This window comes from Balaenoptera acutorostrata, chromosome 7 (assembly GCF_949987535.1).
Source record: "Balaenoptera acutorostrata chromosome 7, mBalAcu1.1, whole genome shotgun sequence".
NCBI lineage: Eukaryota > Metazoa > Chordata > Mammalia > Artiodactyla > Balaenopteridae > Balaenoptera > Balaenoptera acutorostrata.
The window spans coordinates 67,272,834-67,296,439 of NC_080070.1; the positions used below are offsets into that span (position 1 = coordinate 67,272,834).

The 23,606-nt window shown below is 39.7% G+C and overlaps 1 pseudogene; it reads left to right on the forward strand.

Moving 5' to 3' along the window:
* Nucleotides 1-21,663: 21,663 nt before the first annotated feature.
* Nucleotides 21,664-22,932, forward strand: LOC103001070 (melanoma-associated antigen 8-like; annotated as a pseudogene).
* The last annotated feature ends 674 nt before the right edge of the window (nucleotides 22,933-23,606 follow it).

Here is a 23,606-nt window from a genome sequence, read left to right on the forward strand (position 1 = left end):
AAAACACATGAAGTAAAATAAGCATTTTTAAAAGTTTGAATCTGATTTCTCTAGTAATAACACAAGCTGCTTCCAGAGAAGATTTATGTGGGACTTTCATTCATTCAACAAATATATGTTGAGCCCCACCAATGAGACAAACTGCTCTGGGTGATGGCAATAATAAGATGAACTACGCACTTTAAGACTCTGCTCTTGTAGAACTTGTATTCTTCTGTAAAGGAGATGGAGGCTAACCAGCAAAACCAATATAAACCAGAAGAAAATACCACCAATGACTGGTTCCAAAAGACAATAGAAACCAGGTTATGTAGTACTCAATGATGACTGGTAAAATTCTAGATTAAATAGTCAGAGAAAGCCTTTCGGAGAAGGTTACTTTTACTTTGAGTTGGCGCTGACAAGGAGAAGGTAAACAGGGAGAGGAAATAACTATTTCCAAGGCCTACATTGAGAGCAAATCTAGACTATGGCTGGGGCACAGGGGCAAGGGGGGAAATCATAGAAAATGATTAGCAGGGGCCAACTCATGTTGGTCAATAAACCTTGGTGAGGAGTTTGGCCTTTACTCCATGTGTGTTGGAAAATTACAGAATGTTACTTTTGATCAAAAACTTCATGAATATATGCGTGGAGGTCATAGTCTAAGGGGGCCCCCCTGACTCGTATCCTTGTATAATCCCATTCCTCTTGAGTGCAAGCAGAATTTGTGGTTTGCTTCCAACCAATAAAAACCAATAGAATGTGGCAAAGGGGATGGGATGTCACTCCCATGATTACCTTAAGTTATATAAAACTGGATAACATCAACCCACAGACGGGAGAGATGCTCTCCTGCTGGAATTGAATAAGCAAACTGTCATGTTACGAAGTATCCAGCACAGTGGCAGGGAACTGAAGGTGGCCGCTAGGATCTGAGAGCTACTTTTAGCCAATAGCCAGTAAGAACCTGGTGCCCTCAGTCATACAGCCACAAGGAAATGGATCCTGCCTACAACCTGAAAGAGCTTCTAAGTGGATTCCTCCCTAGTGGAGTCTCCAGAGGAGACACTGATTTCACATATACAAATTAATGTTTTAGAAGGATCATGAGGACATAGTTTGCAAGATGAGAGGAAAGAGATTCTTCGGTCTATTGTGATAAGGTATTTGAAAACATCATTTCTCTGTTACATTTGCAGTTTCCGTTTTTCATGTGTTCATTAAGTCTCTACATTTTTCTCTTTCCTCCAGATACACTGTCCAATCCCTCTTCCACATTGCCACCAGAGGAGCCTTTATAAAATCTTTCTATTGCTTTATCTTCTTCAGTGGCCCTTTTCAGGCTGAACAATAAACTTCTAACCCTTTGCCTTAGCATACAAATCCCTCCACAATATTCCCCTGCCCAATGTTCTAACATTATCCCTCATAATTATCTTACACTCCTGCCATACTTAATTGATTTTAGTATTAAACATGTGAAACATTCCCTCACACCTCCAGACCTTTGCAGGATCTGATCTCTCTGTCCGGAATATCCTGGCCCCACCTGCAACTCTTGTCTCTATTTACAAAGGCCCACACACCCTCCGCAAATGGACTAAATCCAACTTGCCCACCTAACTTCCTCTGAAGTATTATCTTTCTTATGCAGCTCCCTCTAATTCCTTAGCCTGAGGAAAGCATTCTCAGCTTCATACACCCTGAACATCATTTTACTTACTGAACACACATTTGCCTTGTCTGTGTATTCTTCTAGGTGATAAGCTCCTTGAGGGTAGGAACTACTTATCTCTTTTCTGAGTAAAGGTGAGGTTCAAAGTGTAGTAATTTCATGAGTCCTATATTTGCATGGGCATCAGTTTCATTCAGACACTCCATCTAAGTTTCAGCACATTTTACTTTGCCACAAATTTCAATCTATTCTTATCGACAAAAACCCATGCACAAATTCTGACACACTTGTCAACAGAAGAAATAAACAGTAGAACAAAGCTCTCTTCACATCTATCAATATTTGTTTAATATTTATCCCTCTGTCTTCTTCATTAAAATGAGAGCACCCACATCATGGGTAGGTAAGGGGAAATAAAGATATCAAAATCAACTAAGTTTAAGTCATTTTTTACAACACTAAAAACAGATCTGACCAAGGTTTAATTGGAACATATCGGGCATTATAATTCATTATAAATTAATGATATATATGTGGAATCTAGAAAAACGATACAGATGAACTTATTTGCAAAGCAGAAATAGAGGCACAGACCTAGAGAATAGACATATGAATACTGGGGTGTGGGGAGGTAGGATGAATTGGGAGAATGGGATTGACATGTATACACTACTACGTATAAAATAGATAACTAATGAGAACCTACTGTATAGCACAGGGAACTCTACTCAGTGCTCTGTGGTGAACTAAATGGGAAGGAAATCCAAAAAAGAGGGGATATGTGTATATGTATAGTTGATCCACTTTGCTGTATAGCAGAAACTAACACAACATTGTAAAACAACTATACTCCAATAAAATTAATTTGAAAAATAAATTAATTGATTAATGATTTGCATTTCAATGTCTTTATCCTGTCATCCTGAATTTTATAAAAGCAGTTATAATTATATGATATATTAGTCCCTTATTATTACTTTTATAATAAAAGCTCCCCCAAAAGTATTCATTACATAAGACTTGGTATCATAGCTAATTTATTGCAGCACATATTTTTATTCACTTTTATACTACATAGATTTTTATACTACCTGTAAGTAAGTTTTCCATAAAATGATAATAAAGGTAATTTGAATATTTACAACTTAACACCTTAGGTTGCTTAATCTACATGGAATACCAAACTGGCTAATAGTGTGATATTATTTCTTTTACAGTGGTTTAGTATTTCATATGCTCTAATTCCAACTGGGCTTAATCAGTACATTGCAAAAAAATATGAACACTATAATTACAGTGAATTATTACAAAGACTCTAAAAATGAATACTAAAGTAAAAATAGTATTTCTTAATCATTTAAAAGTCACTTTTGGGGGAAGAGGATGGACTCTAGAGCAGGAACTTGCACCTCTCCATTATTTGATCCATGAGTAAAGTTTTCCTTTGCTTCTGAATTGAACTCGGTCTCATTCTACTGAGGCAAGGGACACCAGACAGAAGGACAAACTCAAGAGGATCCCATTAGACCACTGCATTTGTTTTTCTCAAGTTTGTTTTTCCTTTCTGAGAAGATCTCTTTACAAGCATAGGCACCAAAAGCACTTGTTTTTTGGATTTAGTCTTCACTAGCTCTTTAAAAGTGCCATTATTGGGGAGAGACCTTCAAGATGGTGGAGGAGTAAGAAGTGGATATCACCTTCCTTCCCATAAATACATCAAAAATACATCTACATGTGGAACAACTCCTACAGAACACCTACTGAACGCTGGCAGAAGACCTCACACTTCCAAAAAGGCAAGAAAATCCCCATGTACCTGGGTAGGGCAAAAGAAAAAAGAAGAAACAGAGATAAAAGAGTAGGGACGGGACCCGCACCTCTGGGAGGGGGCTGTGAAGGAGGAAAGGTTTCCACACACTAGGAAGCCCTTTCACTGGAGGGGATGGGGGGGTGGGCGGGGGGGGGGAAGCTTTGGAGCCACAGAGGAGAGCTCAACAACAGGGGTGCAGAGGGCAAAGTGGAGAGATTCCCACACAAAGGAGCGGTGCTGACCAGCACTCACCAGCCTGAGAGGCTTGTCTGCTCACCCGCTGGGGCGGGTGGGGGCTGGGAGCTGAGGCTCTGGCTTTGGAGGTCAGATCCCAGGGAGAGGACTGGGGTTGGCTGCGTGAAGACAGCCTGAGGGGGCTAGTGTGACACAGCTAGCCAGGACAGAGTCCGGGAAAAAGTCTGGACCTGCCGGAGAGGCAAGAGACCTTTGTTTTGGGGTGCATGAGGACAGGCGACTCCTTCCCAGCATGTCCACAAAGGCAGAGCACCACATAAGCGAGCTCCAGAGACAGGCGCAAGCCGCAGCTAACAGCTCGGACCACAGAGACAGACATGAAATGCTAAGTCTGCTGCTGTTGACAGCAAGAATCCTGTGTGCAAGCACAGGTCACTATCCACACACCCCCAGGAGCCTGTGCAGAACGCCACTGCCAGGGTCCCAAGATCCAGGGACAACTTCCCTGGGAGAACACACGGTGCACCTCAGACAGCTGCAACGTCACACCAGCCTCTACTGCTCGCCCTGCATTCCAATTTGACTACCATACCCCTCCCTCTCCCAGGCCTGAGTGAGCCAGAGCCCTCTGATCAGCCGCTGCTTTAACCCCCTCCTTCTGGGTGGGGAACAGATACCTGAGGGCGACCGACATGCAGAGGTGGGGACAAAACCAAAGCTGAACCCCAGGAGCTGTGCAAACAAAGAAGAGAAAGGGAAATTTCTCCATGCAGCCTCAGGAGCAGCAGATTAAATACCCACGATCAACTTAATAAACCCTGCACCTGAAGAATACCTGAATAGACAATGAATGTTCCCAAAATTGAGGTGGTGGACTTTGGGAGCAACTGTTTCTGGTCTTATGTTTATCTTAGTATAGTATTTAGTGCTTATTATCAGTGGTGGATTTGTTTATTGGTTTGGTTGCTCTCTTCCTTTTTTTATATAGATATATTTACTTTTTCCTTTTCCTCTTTTTGTGAGTGTGTATGTGCATGCTTCTTTGTGTGATTTTGTCTTTATAGGTTTGCTTTTACCATTTGTCCTAGGGTTCTGTCTGTTCGTTTTTTTGTTCTGTTTTTTTTTGTATTTTGTTTGTTTGTTTGCTTTTTCTCTCTCTTCCTTTTCTTCTGAGCCGTGTGGCTGGCAAGGTCTTCGTGCTCTGGCTGGGTGTCGGGCCTGAGACTTTGAGGTGGGAGGGCCGAGTCCAGGACATTGGACCACCAGAAATTTCCCAGCCCCATGTAATATCAGTCAGCGAGAGCTCTCCCAGAGATCTTTGTCTCAACGCTAAGACCCAGCTGCACCCAACAGCCAGCAATCTCTGGTGCTGGATACTCCATGCCAGACAGCTAGCAAGAGAGGAACACAACCCTGCCCATTAGCAGAGAGGCTGCCTAAATTCATACTAGGTTCACAGACACTCCAAAACACACCACCAGACGTGGCCCTGCCCAGCAAAAAGACAAGATACAGCCCTGCACACCAGAACACAGACACCAGTCCCCTCCACCAGGAAGCCTACACAACCCACTGAACCAACCTCACCCACTGGGGGCAGACACCAAAAATAACGGGAACTACAAACCTGCAGCCTGCAAAAAGGAGACCCCAAACACAGTAAGGTAAACAAAATGAGAAGACAGAGAAATACACAACAGATGAAGGAGCAAGGTAAAAACCCACCAGACCAAACAAATGAAGAGAAAACAGGCAGTCTCCCTGAAAAAGAATTCAGAGTAATGATAGTAAAGATGATCCAAAATCTCAGAAATAGAATGGAGAAAATACAAGAAATATTGAACAAGGACCTAGAAGAACTGAAGAGCAAACAAACAATGATGAACAACACAGCAAATAAAATTTAAAATTCTCCAGAAGGAATCAATAGCAGAATAACTGAGGCAGAAGAATGCATAAGTGACCTGGAAGATAAAATAGTGGAAATAACTACCACAAAGCAGAATAAAGAAAAACAAATGAAAAGAATTGAGGACAGTCTCAGAGACCTCTGGTACAACATTAAATGTGCCAATATTCAAATTATAGGGGTCCCAGAAGAAGAAGAGAAAAAGAAAGGGTCTGAGAAAATATTTGAAGAGATTATAGTTGAAAATTTCCCTAAGATGGGGAAGAAAATATTCAATCAAGCCCAGGAAGCACAGAGAGTCCCAGACAGGATAAATCCAAGGAGAAACATGTCAAGACACATATTAACCAAACAATCAAAAATAAAATTCAAAGAAAAAATATTAAAAGCAGCAATGGAAAAGCAACAAATAACATACAAGGGAATTCCCAAAAGGCTAACAGCTGATCTTTCAGCAGAAGCTCTGGAAGACAGAGGGAGTGCCAGGACATATTAAAAGTGATGAAAGGGAGGGAGGAACCAAGATGGCGGAGTAGAAGGACATGTTCTCACTCCCTCTTGCGAGAATACCAGAATCACAAATAGCTGCTGGACAATCATCAACAGGAAGACACTGGAACCCACCAAAAAAGATACCCCACATCCAAAGACAAAAGAGAAGCCACAATGAGATGGTAGGAGGGGTGCAATCACGGTAAAATCAAATCCCATAACTGGTGGGTGGGTGACTCACAGACTGGCGAACACTTATACCACAGAAGTCGACCTACTGGAGTGAAGGTTCTGAGCCCCACATCAGGCTTCCCAACCTGCAGGTCCAGGAACAGGAGGAGGAATTCCTAGAGAATGGGGCTTTGAAGGCTAGTGGGATTCGATTGCAGGACTTCGACAGGACTGGGGGAAACAGATACTCCACCCTTGGAGGGCACACACAGAGAGGTGTGTGCATCGGGATGCAGGGGAAGGAGCAGTGACCCCACAGGAGACTGAACCAGACCTCCCTGGTGGTGTTGGAGGGTCTCCTGTAGAGGTGGGAGGTGACTGTGGCTCACCGTGGGGACACGGACGCTGGCAACAGAAGTTCCGGGAGGTACTCCTTGGCTTGAGCCTTCCGGGAGTCTTCCATTGGCCCCACCAAAGAGCCCAGCTAGACTCCAGTGTTGGGTTGCCTCAGGCAAAACAGCCAACAGGGAGGGAACCCAGCCCCACCCATCAACAGTCAAGTGGATTAAACTTCTACTGAGCTCTGCCCACCAGAGCAACAGTCAGCTCTATCCGCCCCCCCAGTCCTTCCCATCAAGCCTCTTAGATAGCCTCATCTACCAGAGGGCAGACAGCAGAAGCAAGAAGAACTACAATCCTGCAGCCTGTGGAACAAAAACCACATTCACAGAAAGATAGGCAAGATGAAAAGGCAGAGAGCTATATACCAGATGAAGGAACAAGATAAAACCCCAGAAAAACAACTAAATGAAGTGGAGATAGGCAACCTTCCAGAAAAAGAATTCAGAATAATGATAGTGAAGATGATCCAGGACCTCGGAAAAAGAATGGAAACAAAGATCGAGAAGATGCAAGAAATGTTTAACAAAGGCCTAGAAGAATTAAAGAACAAACAGAGATGAACAATACAATAACTGAAATGAAAACTACACTAGAAGGAATCAATAGTAGAATAACTGAGGCAGAAGAACGGATAAGTGACCTGGAAGACAGAATGGTGGAATTCACTGCTGTGGAACAGACTAAAGAAAAAAGAATGAAAAGAAATGAAGACAGCCTAAGAGACCTCTGGGACAACATTAAATGCAACAACATTCGCATTATAGGGGTCCCAGAAGCAGAAGAGAGAGAGAAAGAACCAGAGAAAATATTTGAAGAGATTATAGTCGAAAACTTCCCTAACATGGGAAAGGAAATAGCCACCCAAGTCCAGGTAGCGCAGCGAGTCCCATACAGGATAAACCCAAGGAGAAACACGCCGAGACACATAGTAATCAAATTGGTAAAAATTAAAGACAAAGAAAAATTATTGAAAGCAGCAAGGGAAAAATGACAAATAACATACAAGGGAACTCCCATAAGGTTAATAGCTGATTTCTCAGCAGACACTCTACAAGCCAGAAGGGAACGGCATGATATAGAGCAAGCCTGTGTCTTTTGGTTGGAGCATGTAATCCATTTACATTTAAGATAGTTATCAATATGTATGTTCCTATTACCATTTTCTTAATTGTTTTGGGTTTGTTATTGTAAGTCTTTTCCTTCTTTAGTGTTTCCTGCCTAGAGAAGTTCATTTAGCATTTGTTGTAGAGCTGGTTTGGTGATGCTGAATTCTGTTATCTTTGCTTGTCTGTAAAGGTTTTAAATTCTCCATCGAATCTGAATGAGATCCTTGCTGGGTAGAGTAATCTTGGTTGTAGGTTTTTCCCTTTCATCACTTTTAATATGTCCTGCCACTCCCTTCTGGCTTGCAGAGTTTCTGCTGAAAGATCAGCTGTTAACCTTTTGGGGGTTCCCTTGTAGGTTATTTGTTGTTTTTCCCTTGTTGCTTTTAATATTTTTTCTTTGTATTTAATTTTTGATAGTTTGATTAATATGTGTCTTGGCATGTTTCTCCTTGGATATATCCTGTATGGGACTCTGCGCTTCCGGGACTTGATTGACTATTTCCTTACCCATATTAGGGAAGTTTTCAACTATAACCTCTTCAAATATTTTCCCAGTCCCTTTTTTTTTCTTCTTCTTGGACATCTATAATTCGAATGTTGGTGCGTTTAATGTTGTCCCAGAAGTCTCTGAGACTGTCCTCAATTCTTTTCATTCTTTTTTCTTTATTCTGCTTTGTGGTAGTTATTTCCACTATTTTATCTTCCAGGTCACTTATGCGTTCTTCTGCCTCAGTTATTCTGCTATTGATTCCTTCTAGAGAATTTAAAATTTCATTTATTGTGTTGTTCATCATTGTTTGTTTGCTCTTTAGTTCTTCTAGGTCCTTGCTCAACATTTCTTGTATTTTCTCCATTCTATTTTCAAGATTTTGGATCATCGTTACTATCATTACTCTGAATTCTTTTTCAGGGAGACTGCCTATTTCCTCTTCATTTGTTTGGTCTCGTGGGTTTTTACCTTGCTCCTTCATCTGCTGTGTTTCTCTGTCTTCTCATTTTGCTTAACTTACTGTGTTTGGGGTCTCCTTTTCGCAAGCTGCAGGTTTGTAGTTCCCGTTGTTTTTGGTGTCTGCTCCCAGTGGGTAAGGTTGGTTCAGTGGGTTGTGTAGGCTTCCTGGTGGAGGGGACTGGTGCCTGTGTTCTGGTGGATGAGGCTGGATCTTGTCTTTCTGGTGGGCAGGACCATGTCTATTATGACCGTGTCTATTATGATTTTAGGCAGCCTCTCTGCTAATGAGTGGGTTTGTGTTCCTGTCTTGCTAGTTGTTTGGCAAAGGGTGTCCAGCACTGTAGCTTGCTGGTCAGTGAGTGGAGCTGGGTCTTAGTGTTGAGACGGAGATCTCTGGGAGAGCCTTTGCCATTTGATATTACATGGGGCTGGAGGGTCTCTGGTGGACGAGTGTCCTGAACTTGGCTCTCCCACCTCAGAGGCTCCAGCCTGACACCCAGCCAGAGCACCAAGACCCTGTCAGCCACACAGCTCAGAAGAAAAGGGAGAAAAAGAAAGAAAGAAAGAAAAAATAAATAAATAAAAGAAAATAAAGTTATTAAAATAGAAAAAAATATTAAAAATTAAAAATTAAAAAGTAATAAAAAAAAGAAAGAAAGAAGAGAGCAACCAAACCAGAAAACAAATCCACCAATGATAACAAGGGTTAAAAACTACACTAAAAATTTTTTTTTTAAAAATGGACAGTCAGGACCCTAGGACAAAAGGCAAAAGCAAAGCTATACCGACAAAATCACACAAAGAAGCATACACATACACACTCACAAAAAGAGAAAAAGGAAAATATATATATATATATAAAATAAAAAAAAGAAGAGAGCAACCAAATCAATAAACATCTACCAATGATAATAAGCTCTAAATACTAAACCAAGATAAACATAAAACCAGAAACAAATTAGATGCAGAAAGCAAATCCCAAGTCTACAGTTGCTCCCAAAGTCCACCTCCTCAATTTTGGGGTGATTTGTTGTCTATTCAGGTATTCCACAGACGCAGGGTACATCAAGTTGATTGTGGAGATTTAATCCTCTGCTCCTGAGGCTGCTGGAGAGATTTCCCTTTCTCTTCTTTGTTTGCACAGCTCCTGGGGTTCAGCTTTGGATTTGGCCCCGCCTCTGCGTGTAGGTCCCCTGAGGGTGTCTTTTGGGAAGTCTGAGGTCTTCTGCCAGCGTTCAGTAGGTGTTCTGTAGGAGTTGTTCCATGTAGATGTAGTTTTGATGTATTTGTGGGGAGGAAGGTGATCTCTGCATCTTACTCCTCCGCCATCTTGAAGGTGCTTCTTTGCTCCTTTGATTCAATAATTTCAAATGACCAATTATTGAGTTTGCTGATGTTTTCTTCTGCTTGATCAAATCTGTGGTTAAACCCGTCTAGTGAATTTTTCAATTTAGTTATTGTATTATTCAGCTCCCGAATTTCTATTTGGTTCTTTTTTTATGCTTTTTGTCTTTTCATTGATGTTCTCTTTGTTCATGTATTTTCCTGATTTTATTTAGTTGTCTATCTGTGTTCTGTTGCAGGTCACTGACCTCTTTTAAGACAATTATCTTAAATTATTTGACAGGTAATTCATAGATCTTTGTTTGTTTCAGTTGATTTTGTTCCTTTGATTGGAACATGTTTCCCTGTCTCTTTGTGTCACTGTGATTTTTTTTTTTTTTTTTTGCTATGTTTTTTCATTTGAAAAAATAGCACTTCCCTCAGTACTTTTAGGCTGGCTTTGTACAGGGGAAGCCTTTCACCAATTAACACAGCTAGAGATTTTGGGGGGCTCTGAACCATTTTTCAGGGGGATGCAACTTCTCTGCTCTTGTGGATGTAATTTACCAACTAGAGAGATTTGCTAGTTTCTCTTTCAGTAGCTCATAATCTCTTGCTCCCTCTAGTGTCTCTGTGTAATACTGCAGCTTCTGTGGTACTGCAGCAGCAAGTTGTCCAGCTCCTTTTTATTCTCAGTGGCCTGTGGGCATCCAAAGTACCCTGGTTCCCGGTCAGGGCTCCAAGTCAGACCAGTCAGAAACCAGTCCCTCTGGCAACCCTTGGTACACCTGGATGAATGCCCCACTCTTATCTCTCCCTCTCAAGAAGCCATGAGTTGGGTGCATTCTTCTGATAGTGCCAAACAACAATGGCCTCTCTCTGTAGCATGGCAGGTCCTCTGGTATGAGAGCAAGCTACTCCTATTCTTTCTTACTTTCAGTGGCCCCAGGAATCTAAACTATGCTGGTTCCAACCATGCCAGTGCTCCAAGTCATATGAGAAAGAAACTAAGTCCCTCAGGCAGCCCTCTGAATATCTTGCGTGTTGGACACTTGTTCTACTCTTCTTTTTCCCACCAATAAGCCGTGAGTTGGAGTTCTCTTCAATGGCAATGAGCTCTGCTGACCTAAGGGTGAGGTAACTGGGGATAAAGTGAAATAGTTCTTATCATTCATTTCAATGTGGCTGTTCTCAACTTTTTACGTGCCTGGGATATCACAACTTCGTAACTGGTTTCTGGAGTCCACATAAAGATATTTTGGTCCATATAGTGTTGTTAAGTCAGTGTCTTTGAGGAGGGACAAGGGCTGGGTCTTCTTTTCTTGCCACCTTGCTCTTATTCTCATTGATTTCTGCTCTGATCTTGATTATTTCATTTTCCTACTTAACTTGGTTTCATTTTGCTCTTCTTTCTCTTGTTTCTTATGGTGGACACCAAAATAATTGATTTGAGATCTTTTTTCTTTCCTAACAGGTATTTGGTGTTACACGTTTCCCCTTTAATACTGCTTTGGTAGCATCACACAAATTCTAATACAATGAGTTTTCATTTCTGTTCAATTCCAAGTACCTTCTAATTCTTCCTTTGATCTTTTTATTTGACTTATATGTTGTTTAGAAGTGTTATTTAATTTCTAAAATTTGGAGGACTTTTCCAGAAAGTATTCTGATAGTGATTTCTAACTTAATTCCATGGTAGTCAGTAACATTCATTGAAAGACTTGAATCCCTTTAAATTTAGTGCGATTTGTTTTAGGGTCCAATGCAGTCTATCGTGGTGTTTTTTGTGTGTACTTGAAAAGAATGTTTGGGACTTCCCTGGTGGTCCAGTGGTTAAGACTCTGGGCTTCTACTGCAGGGGGGGTGGGTTCGATCCCTGGTCGGGGAACTAAGATCCCACATGTGGTGTGGCCAAAAAAAAAAAAAAAAAAAAAAAGAATGTTTGTTTGGGGGTGGAATATCTTAGAAATGTCAATTAGATAAATTCAATTCACAGTGCTGTTAGAATCTTCTATGTTCTTACTCATTGTTCTCTGCTCTTGTTCTATCCATTAATGAGAGAGTATTATTGAAATCTCTGACTATAATTGTGGGTTCGTCTATTTCTTCTTATTGTTCTAGCAGTTCTTGCCTCATATATTTTCAAGCTCTGTTATTAGTTGCATAAATCTTGTTAAATTGACCCTTTTATTGTTATAAAATAAATTTATCCCTGGGTAATATTCTTTGCTCTAAAAACAAGTTTGTCTGATATCAGTATAATCATTCCGGTTTTGTTTTATAAAGTGTTAGGACACTATAGATTCTTTCACCTTTTTACTTTTAACTTACTCCTGTCTATGTCTATGTATTTGAAATTTGTTTCTCAAATTTGAAATTTGTTTCTCAAAGGCAGCATATAAGTGGTTATTGCTTTTTGTCCAATCTGATGATCTCTGTATTTTAATTGGAGTTTCTACATCATTTAAATTTAATCTATTATTGATATGGTTAGATTCAAATTCTATCATTTTTCCATTAAAAAAAAAGTGTCCCATCTTTTCCTTGCTTCTCTTTTCCTTTTATTTCAGTTTCTTAGATAAATGAAAATTTCTATCATTTTATCTTCTTTGTTGGCTTTTTAGCTATAACTCTTTGCTTTGTCATTTTAATGGTTGTTTCAGGATTTACAGGATACATGCTTAACTTACCACAATCTTCCTTTAAGTGATATACCACTATATATATACAGCATAAGAACCTTAAAACAATATATCTCCATTTTTCCTCTCTCAATATTAGTGCTATTATTTTCCATTTTAATTTTACACATATCATAAACTTCACATTACATTGTTATTATTTCTGTTTAAACAGTTACTTATCTGTTAGAGAGTTAAATAATAGGAAAAAAAATCTTGAGTCTTTACCTATCTAGTTACCATTTCTCATGCACTTCATTCCTTTGGGTAGATCCATATTTCCATATGGTATAATTTTCTTTCTGCCTAAAGAAATTGCTTTAACCTATCATATAGTGTAAACCTGCAGTTTACAGATTCTTTCAACTTTTGCATGCCTGACAAAGTCTTTGTTTTGAATGTAATTTTTGATGGGTATAGAATTCTAGGTTGATTTTTTTTCTTTCAGTTCTTTAAAATTTGCTTCACTGAACTGTTTATGATACAAAATATGCTATCATCCTTATTCTTGTATCTCTGTTTGTAACATCTCCTTACTCTTTCTATTTTTGACATTTTCTATTTAACTAGTTTTGAGCAATGTGATAATGATGCACCTCAGTGCAGTTTTCTTTGTTTTTCTTATTTTCTTATTCTGGGGATTTGTTAAGCATCTAGGATTTGTGGGTTTACAGTTGTCATCAAACTTAGAAAATTTATAACCGTAATGGTCATAATGCCCACAATGATTCTTATCCAGCGAAGAGGTACTTTACTCACAATTATATCACGGTTAAATGAAACAACGGAAGGTTTACAAATAAAACAAATCATTCCTATTACCTTGATAAGTAAAGAATAAGATTATATATGCTAGCACACACAAAGCTTTAGATAAGTAAAGAATAAGATTATATATGCTAGCACATACAAAGCTAATTTAAATACATTTATTATGATGACCAGCCAATACTGGTCTCTCTAAGCTATGTGATAGATCTTTGATGACAATATAGCCTATAGAACTATGTCTTTTATTGTATGATTTGTCATTAAAATTCTATTAAAAATATTCTCGAGTTTCTTTATTCCAAGTTATAGTGGATAATTTTTCTCTATATTTCATTTTTTTCTAATTACTATAAATAATAAAAATAAATATGAGGTAAATATATTTCTGATGCTGTTTTAACACTTTCTGAAATGTTTAGTCTTGCACATGGATCCTTAAAAATATTTTATAAAAAGAAATTATATTTTCTGCCACTTCCCTTGATTACAAATATATTTACTTACATGTAAAGAAATCAATGACCAAATTTAAAAGCTAGTAGTAGGCTTTCTTTTTTTTTTTTAATTTATTTTATTTTATTTTATTTTTGGCCACGCCACGCAGCATGTGGGATCTCAGTTCCCTGATCAGGGATCAAACCCTTGCCCCCTTCATTGGAAGCTCTGACTCTTAACCACTGGACCACCAGGGAAGTCCCATATGCTTCATTTTTTTTTTAGTTAATATCTCAATTCAATAAATAGCTAACAAATATACAGTTGAATAACTTCAGATTACCCTTTGGTCTTAAGATTTTAGTATGCACAATATTATTTTTCAGAGCTTTGACTTGCTACTGTGTGCGTATTGTATGTGTTTGCATTTGTGTGTGTATGTTTGTTATATAATTTGGTTTATTTAAGTGCATATTAAAATTTTGCAGATGCACATTTGGGTGACATCCTGGATTCACAATAATATCCCCATTCTGTGCTATATCCTCTTCTTCAATTATTTGGATGGGCAGGAAATGCAAACAGGGCCAATCATAATGCAACCACTTTCTAACATGTCACGCCATGGACATTAATCCAGGTCATGTTAATGAGAATCCCTCCCTAAGATTTGGAAAAAGAGGGTTCTTGCTCTCTTTCTTGCAAAACTGTAAGGATGTAAGAAAAGTGCTATCATATGCCATGGCTTTGGTTTTGTGAAGAAAGCATTATGTGAGAAGTGAAATGAAACTAGAAGGTAAGTTGAAAGAATGTGTTGGTGCTCCTCACAGCTTCCAACTGTCAGTCATCTTCAGATACACCCAGCCCCTTAGCAGTTATATCAACAAATGAATGTCCTCTTATGCTTAAGAGAGTTTCAGTTGGGTGTCTATCACTAGTGGTCAAAAACTGTTCTTAAATATTGATATTAAAGTATTGAAATATATTTTTAGAGGACTATCTTACTGGAATTTTAAGAATTCTCTTTAATTTTAATGATAGCTAGTAGAAAAATAAAATATATGACTGTAGATATCAGCTTATTTACTTATAAGACTCTAAGTTGGACTGTCAGTTAATAATAAAATCATCTATAACAAACAATTCTAATATAAAATGTTATCTTTATAATCTTTATTTCTTTCGGTAATTGTTTAGATAAGGAAAATAATTCACACTTTCTTTCATTATTTTCCATGTTCATGTACTGAAAAGAAAAATGTTTACATGGGGTCAATATTCAATCAAAGTTGCTTGACTCAATACGAATGTAATCAGGCAGTAAAATTTTAGGTACTAGTATAAATCTTCATGGTCCACAAATACAAGGATGTTTTTCTTGGATAAAATAGAGAGAGATTATATAAAAGGAAATAGAAAAATGGGACACAATAGCGTAACTGAGGCCTGAAATCAAACATGAATTGTAAAAAAGACCCTGGAAAATCTGGTTAATCCTGGGTTTAATATTATATCAGGAGCTCAAAACACATTTATAAAGAAAAAACTTCTTTTTGCAGTTTTTGTTTTTTCTTCTCTTTGACAACCAGTAGTTAATATGATGGGTGGTACCTATCAATTCCACATATTTATCATTTTCTCTCATAATATAGTCATATTTTTTTCTGTGAGTAAATGGAAAGCAAATCAACCTATAGATATTAATTGATTATAAGGCACTGTGCAAGGTACTGCAGGCAGAATTGCATAGACAGCTGATTTCAACACTCTCTAATGTTTGCTTTTAAAGGGTTTACACTATGAATAACATGCATAAAGATTTTATGTCCTCTAATTGGCAGAATTTTGTTAAAACAAATTTTAACAGGTTAGGAAGGAGGAATTGTGGAGAGTTGAGGAAAAAAAGATGACTCGTACTTTCAATATAGCCCACAATTTCCACCTCCAAATAGTTCCCATATATGAAACCCCTTAAATTATATTGTAACCCTTCCCTCTAGAGTCTTGACCTGCAGTTTGAGAAATACTGGCATTGATATATGAAATACACAGATAATGCAAAAAACTCATTTTACCAGCTAGTTTCACCTTCTGCCCCATCAATCATATTACAAAATCTGTCAACAGGAGGCAAATTGCCTGGCTTAAATTTCACCCCACTCCCTTCACATGGTCGCTTTAGAGGAAGTGCTAATGGCCAATGCAAATGTCAAAACTGAACAGCAATAACGATATGGAGACACCATTCTAGTTAATTAGCCTCTAAATAGTAATTGTAAACTATATTGCAAAACTCGTATTGAAAGAAAAAAATCGAATAGGCTTCTGGATCTGTTTTTATGTTTTGAAGAGGATCTGATGTTATTCTCCAATATCAGTGTTTCCCTTTTACCTTCTCTTCGCTCTCCACCCTGCAGCTGTTCAGCCAATGTTTTTATACCACTTTCTCCTCTCTTCACCTCACCTACTAGTCTGACAAAGTTCAACATAGTTAGGGGTGCAAATAAACTTAGAAGAAAATATTTTAGGTATATGAAACTATATAGTAAATTCTAAATTACTGTATTTGCCAGTTGGCTAACAAATATTTATTGTATGCCTACTACCTACCAGACAATATCATGCATTCAGATGATGGAAATGGTTAACAAAATACTTCTCTTTTTCATGAAGTTTACATTCAATAAATAACTGAAAAAAAATGATTGTACCAGTATTTACTATCGAGAAATAGTTATGTGCAAAATTGAGGTTAGGACCTATCTTTTCGTAGTGCACTACAAACGTAGATTTTCATAGTGCTAAGGAAATATATAATTTGGAGATCCAGCTTATTCGAGTTAGGAAAGTTTTACCTGCGTAGCAATATTCATGCTGTGATTTTAAAGAGCATCACCATTTAGATAAGGCAAACAGAAGGGGTAGAACATTCCTGGAAGAGGGGACAATATGTACAAAAACTGTGAGGCAGGGGAAAGCATTGCATGCTGAAATAGAAAGCCAGAGTGGCTGGCATGAAATAAACAAATAGTAGAATTGTGCATACACTTGAGCCTGGAGAGGCAACTAAAGGTAGGGTTGTTGGGATTTTAGGGGCATTATTTGAAGGACCTTTGGAAGCTGTTGAAACATTTTAAGAGAGAAATGATGTATTCAAATCTGTGCTTTAAAAAGGACATATCCTGGCTGCTGTTTGGAGAATGGAGGGGAGGAGCAGAGGGAATATGGCTGTGGTGACTGCAGCCTAGTTGAGGATTCTGACAATGAACATAGATAGAAGTGAATTAATTCGAGAGTTACTTAGGTGGTGGAATGTATTAAATTGGGGTGTACGGTGAGAGAAGAGTCTAGAATTATGTTATTTTTAATTAAATACATGATAGTAGAGAGTTTTACTCAACCTGGGAAAACTGAAGTTGGGAAAACATTTCAAAGATGGGAGATATATATATATACCTTTGGATGACAAAGATGACCTAAAACTTAACTGCTAACTGAATATTAAACGTTTAATTATCAATAATTGTAATTGCTCTTTTTAGGGACTATAAGAGTTCTTTTTTTTTTTTTATGAAAGGATTTTCTTTTTTATTTATTTATTTATTTTTGGCTGTGTTGGGTCTTCGGTTCGTGCGAGGGCTTTCTCCAGTTGCGGCAAGCGGGGGCCACTCTTCATCGCGGTGCGGGGACCGCTCTTCATCGCGGTGCGCGGGCCTTTCTCTATCGCGGCCCCTCCCGTTGCGGGGCACAGGCTCCAGACGCGCAGGCTCAGCAATTGTGGCTCACGGGCCCAGCTGCTCCGTGGCATGTGGGATCTTCCCAGACCAGGGCTCGAACCCGTGTCCCCTGCATTAGCAGGCAGATTCTCAACCACTGCGCCACCAGGGAAGCCCCACTATAAGAGTTCTGAGTACATGATTTGGATAGTTGTTTCTTACTAACACGTTCCCAATTTTATGTGAACATCTAAGGTATGTAAAATAAATATCACAATTATTTTCAAATATGGATGTGCCCAGTGATTTATTTCTCATGAAGAAAAAAAGCCATGTTAAAGGAAGGGTTGAAAAGTATGTTTTACTTCTTGCTGTATTCAGAATTATAAGAGGAATTTCTAGTGGTGGAAATAATACCATCAGGAAAGAGTAAGAGCTTTAAGCAATTTTTTCTCATCTATCCCTTCTGCCACTGAAATCTTCAGTTTAGGCTTACAATTCTGTGTTCTCTACACAGTAGGCTGAGATTTATGGCTTTCCCAGACACACAAACCCCAAAGCTGCCAGCTGCTATCCAAAGATGCTCTGAATATTCTTTCTGTAAAACAAGTCCCAGTTTTATTATCTCAAAATTTTTTTCCATACTACAACCATAGGTTTTGGTTCAGTAATCCAAAAATTAATCATTCATTCAAGTTTAGTGTAACACCTATTTTGAGCAAAGCAGTCTGTTAAGTACTGAGCTGGAACATACAAATATTAACTTATTATACCTCACAATGATTTAAATGTTGCTAACGTGATAGCAGAACACTTCATACAGTTTTGGTACGACTAAACAAGTATAAAATTATTAGCACCAAATTTTAAATTAACAAACTAATATGTTATCATTAAACATTTCTGGAGACAGCAGAAGCAAGAAAAACTACAGTCCTGTAGTCCTACAGCCTGTGGAACAGAAACCACATTTACAGAAAGATAGACAAGATGAAAAGGCAGAGGGCTATATACCAGATGAAGGAACAAGAAAAAACCCCAGAAAAACAACTAAATGAAGTGGAGATAGGCAACCTTCCAGAAAAAGAATTCAGAATAATGATAGTGAAGATGATCCAGGACCTCGGAATAAGAATGGAGGCAAAGATCGAGAAGGTGCAAGAAATGATTAACAAAGACCTAGAAGAATTAAAGAACAAACTAACAGAGATGACCAATACAATAACTGAAATGAAAACTACACTAGAAGGAATCAATAGCAGAATAACTGAGGCAGAAGAACGGATAAGTGACCTGGAAGACAGAATGGTGGAATTCACTGTGGCGGAACAGAATAAAGAAAAAAGAATGAAAAGAAATGAAGACAGCCTAAGAGACTTCTGGGACAACATTAAACGCAACAACGTTCGCATTATAGGGGTCCCAGAAGGAGAAGAGAGAGAGAAAGGACCAGAGAAAATATTTGAAGAGATTATAGTCGAAAACTTCCCTAACATGGGAAAGGAAATAGCCACCCAAGTCCAGGAAGTGCAGAGAGTCCCATACAGAATAAACCCAAGGAGAAACACGCCGAGACACATAGTAATCAAAGTGGCAAAAATTAAAGACAAAGAAAAATTATTGAAAGCAGCAAGGGAAAAACGACAAATAACATACAAGGGAACTCCCATAAGGTTAACAGCTGATTTCTCAGCAGAAACTCTACAAGCCAGAAGGGAGTGGCATGATATACTTAAAGTGATGAAAGGGAAGAACCTACAACCAAGATTACTCTACCCAGCAAGGATCTCATTTAGATTTGATGGAGAAATCAAAAGCTTTACAGACAAGCAAAAGCTAAGAGAATTCAGCACCACCAAACCAGCTCTACAACAAATGTTAAAGGAACTTCTCTAAGTGGGAAACACAAGAGAAGAAAAGGACCTACAAAAACAAACCCAAAACAATTAAGAAAATGGTCATAGGAACATACATATCGATAATTACCTTAAACGTGAATGGATTAATTGCTCCAGCCAAAAGACACAGGCTTGCTGAATGGATACAAAAACAAAATCCATATATATGCTGTCTACAAGAGACCCACTTTAGATCTAGGGACACATACAGACTGAAAGTGAGGGCATGGAAAAAGATATTCCATGCAAATGGAAATCAAAAGAAAGCTGGAGTAGCTATACTCATATCAGATAAAATAGACTTTAAAATAAAGAATGTTACAAGAGACAAGGAAGGACACTACATAATGATCAAGGGATCAATCCAAGAAGAAGATATAACAATTATAAATATATATGCACCCAACATAGGAGCACCTCAATACATAAGGCAACTGCTAACAGCTCTAAAAGAGGAAATCGACAGTAACACAATAATCGTGGGGGACTTTAACACCTCACTTACACCAATGGACAGATCATCCAAAATGAAAATAAATAAGGAAACAGAAGCTTTAAATGACACAATAGACCAGATAGATTTAATTGATATTTATAGGACATTCCATCCAAAAACAGCAGATTACACTTTCTTCTCAAGTGCGCACGGAACATTCTCCAGGATATACCACATCTTGGGTCACAAATCAAGCCTCAGTAAATTTAAGAAAATTGAAATCATATCAAGCATCTTTTCTGACCACAACGCTATGAGATTAGAAATGAATTACAGGGGAAAAAACGTAAAAAACAATAACACATGGAGGCTAAACACTACGTTCCTAAATAACCAAGAGATCACGTGAAGAAATCAAAGAGGAAATAAAAAAATACCTACAGACAAATGACAATGAAAACACGACGATCCAAAACCTATGGGATGCAGCAAAAGCAGTTCTAAGAGGGAAGTTTATAGCTATACAAGCCTACCTCAAGAAACAAGAAAAATCTCAACTAAACAATCTAACCTTATACCTAAAGAAACTAGAGAAAGAAGAACAAACAAAACCCAAAGTTAGCAGAAGGAAAGAAATCATAAAGATCAGAGCGGAAATAAATGAAATAGAAACAAAGAAAACAATAGCAAAGATCAATAAAACTAAAACCTGGTTCTTTGAGGAGATAAACAAAATTGATAAGCCATTAGCCAGACTCATCAAGAAAAAGAGGGAGAGGACTCAAATCAATAAAATCAGAAATGAAAAAGGAGAAGTTACAACAGACACCGCAGAAATACAAAGCATCCTAAAAGACTACTACAAGCAACTTTACGCCAATAAAATGGACAACCTGGAAGAAATGGACAAATTCTTAGAAAGGTATAACCTTCCAAGACTGAACCAGGAAGAAGAAGAAAATATGAACAGACCAATCACAAGTAATGAAATTGAAACTGTGATTTAAAATCTTCCAACAAACAAAAGTCCAGGACCAGATGGCTTCACAGGTGAATTCTATCAAACATTTAGAGAAGAGTTAACACCTATCCTTCTCAAACTCTTCCAAAATATTGCAGAGGAAGGAACACTCCCAAACTCATTCTATGAGGCCACCATCACCCTGATACCAAAACCAGACAAAGACACTACAAAAAAAGAAAATTACAGACCAATATCACTGATGAATATAGATGCAAAAATCCTCAACAAAATACTAGCAAACAGAATCCAACAACACATTAAAAGGATCATACACCACGATCAAGTGGGATTTATCGCAGGGATGCAAGGATTCTTCAATATACACAAATCAATCAATGTGATACATCATATTAACAAATTGAAGAATAAAAACCATATAATCATCTCAATAGATGCAGAAAAAGCTTTTGACAAAATTCAACACCCATTTATGATAAAAACTGTCCAGAAAGTGGGCATAGAGGGAACCTAAAAAAAAAAAAAAAATTTCTGGCTCACTGCTACTGTTGCTACAGTAGCAAAGAGCCTCCCCACATGCTCTTCTGATCCAACCACTTTCTCTGTAAAGAGACGTCTAGAACTTTCTCCCTCATCTTCCTGGGGCTTCCGGGAGCACCAAGAAACCCACGTGGCATTCGCACAGAGTGCCTGGGACAGTCCCTGCACAGTTCCTGGCTGCACTGCTGAGATGAGCTCTTCAGACCCTTCTGAGCGGGACTCCGGAGTCATCCACAGAGTCAGAGAAAGTCAGGAGAGAGGCGGGGGCTTTGCCGGGGGCTGGACTCCGCAGGGGCTCCAGGAATGGGGAGGTGAAGGCCCAGGTCTGAGGCACGTGTCCTCAGGTCACAGAGCACAGGAGGCCCAGGCAGTGCCAGGAGTCAAGGTGAGGTTGGCAGGGGACAGGCCACCCAGGAGGAGCGCCCCTGTGAGGCCCGAGGGCACCCCTCAAAAGAAAACCTGTCCGTGGTCCCTATCCGTCACCCCTGTCCACACTCCTGTCAGCGGCCAGACCCCAGTCATCATGCCCCTGGTCGAGATGAGTGAGCTCCGCAAGCCTGAGGTAGACCTTCAGGACCCAGTGGAGGCGCAGCTGTTCGGGGCTGAGGGGGAGGAGGCCGCATCCCCTTCCTCCTCCTCCTCCTCCTCCTCTTCTTACTCTGTCCTGTTCCTGGTCACCCTGGAGGAGGTGGCTGATGCTGGGGAACCCAGTCCCCCCCAGAGTCCCTCCCCCACTGCCCTGGCCACCACTCCATGGAGCCAATCTGAAGACGACGGCCTCAGCACCCAAGATGAGGAAGGGCCGAGCACCTGGCATGACCAGGAAGATGCACTACATCTGAAGGTGGCTGACCTGGTAGGATTCCTGCTCCTCAAGTATTGCACAAAGGAGCCTACCACAAAGGCAGAAATGCTGACCATCCTCAAAGATTACCAGGACCACTTCCCCGTAGTCTTCAGCTGAGCCTCCGAGTGCATGCAGCTGGTCTTTGGCCTCGCTGTGAAGGAAGTAGACCCCAGCAATCACTCCTATGTCCTCGTCCCCACCCTGGGCCTCACCTCTGATGGGATGCTGAGTGACGGGCAGAGCATGCCCAAGACTGGCCTCCTGGTGTTGCTCCTGGGCCTGATCCTCCTAGAGGACGACTTTGTTGCCCCTGAGGAGGAGGTCTGGGGAGCACTTAGCAAGATGGGGGTGTGTACCAGGAGGTAGCACTGCATCTATGGGGAGCCCAGGGAGCTCCTCACCAAAGTGTGGGTGCAGGAGGGCTACCTGGAGTACCGGCAGGTGCCCCACAGTGACCCCGTCCATTACGAGTTGCTGTGGGGTCCCCGGGCCCATGTGGAGACCAGCAAGTGACAGGTTCTGGAGTATCTGCTCAGGGTCAATAGCTTGGATCCCAGGTCCTTCCCATCCCTGTCTGCAGAGGCTGTGAGAGATGAGGAAGAGGGGGCCTGAGCCAGAGCAGCAGCCAGGCTCCTTCCAGGCCCATGTCCAGCAGCTTCTCCTGTGGGGCAGGAAGGGAGGCTGATCCTTCACTCTGAGTTTGAAGAGGGAGCGGTCAGCCTTCTAAGTAGTGAGGGCCCAGGCAAGTTGGGGGAACATGGTGTGTAGCATCTTTGGGTTCCTGTTCTCTACGATGACATGGAAATTCATCTGTTTCCTTTAGTGATTTTTCAAATGTTGTTCTTTTCAATAGAAGATTTTTTAAATGCCAATACATTTTATTTTTTATACAATTTTTAAAGGTTACATTCAATTTACAGTTATTACCAAATATTGGCTATATTCCCCATGTTGTACAATACATCCTTGTAGCTTGTCTTACACCCAATAGTTTGTGCCTCCCACTCCTCCATCCCTGTAGTGCCCCTCCCTCATCCCTACTGATAACCATTAGTTTGTTCTCTGTATCTTTGAGTCTGCTTCATTTTTGTTATATTCACTAGTTTGTTGTATTTTTTAGATTCCACATATGAGTGATATCGTGCAGTATTTGTCATTCTCTGTCTGACTTATTTCACTTAGCATATTGCCCTCCAAGTCCATCCATGTTGCTGCAAAAGGCAAAAGTCTGTTCCTTTTCTATGGCTGAGTAGTAGTCCATTGTACATATATAGTACCTGTTCTTT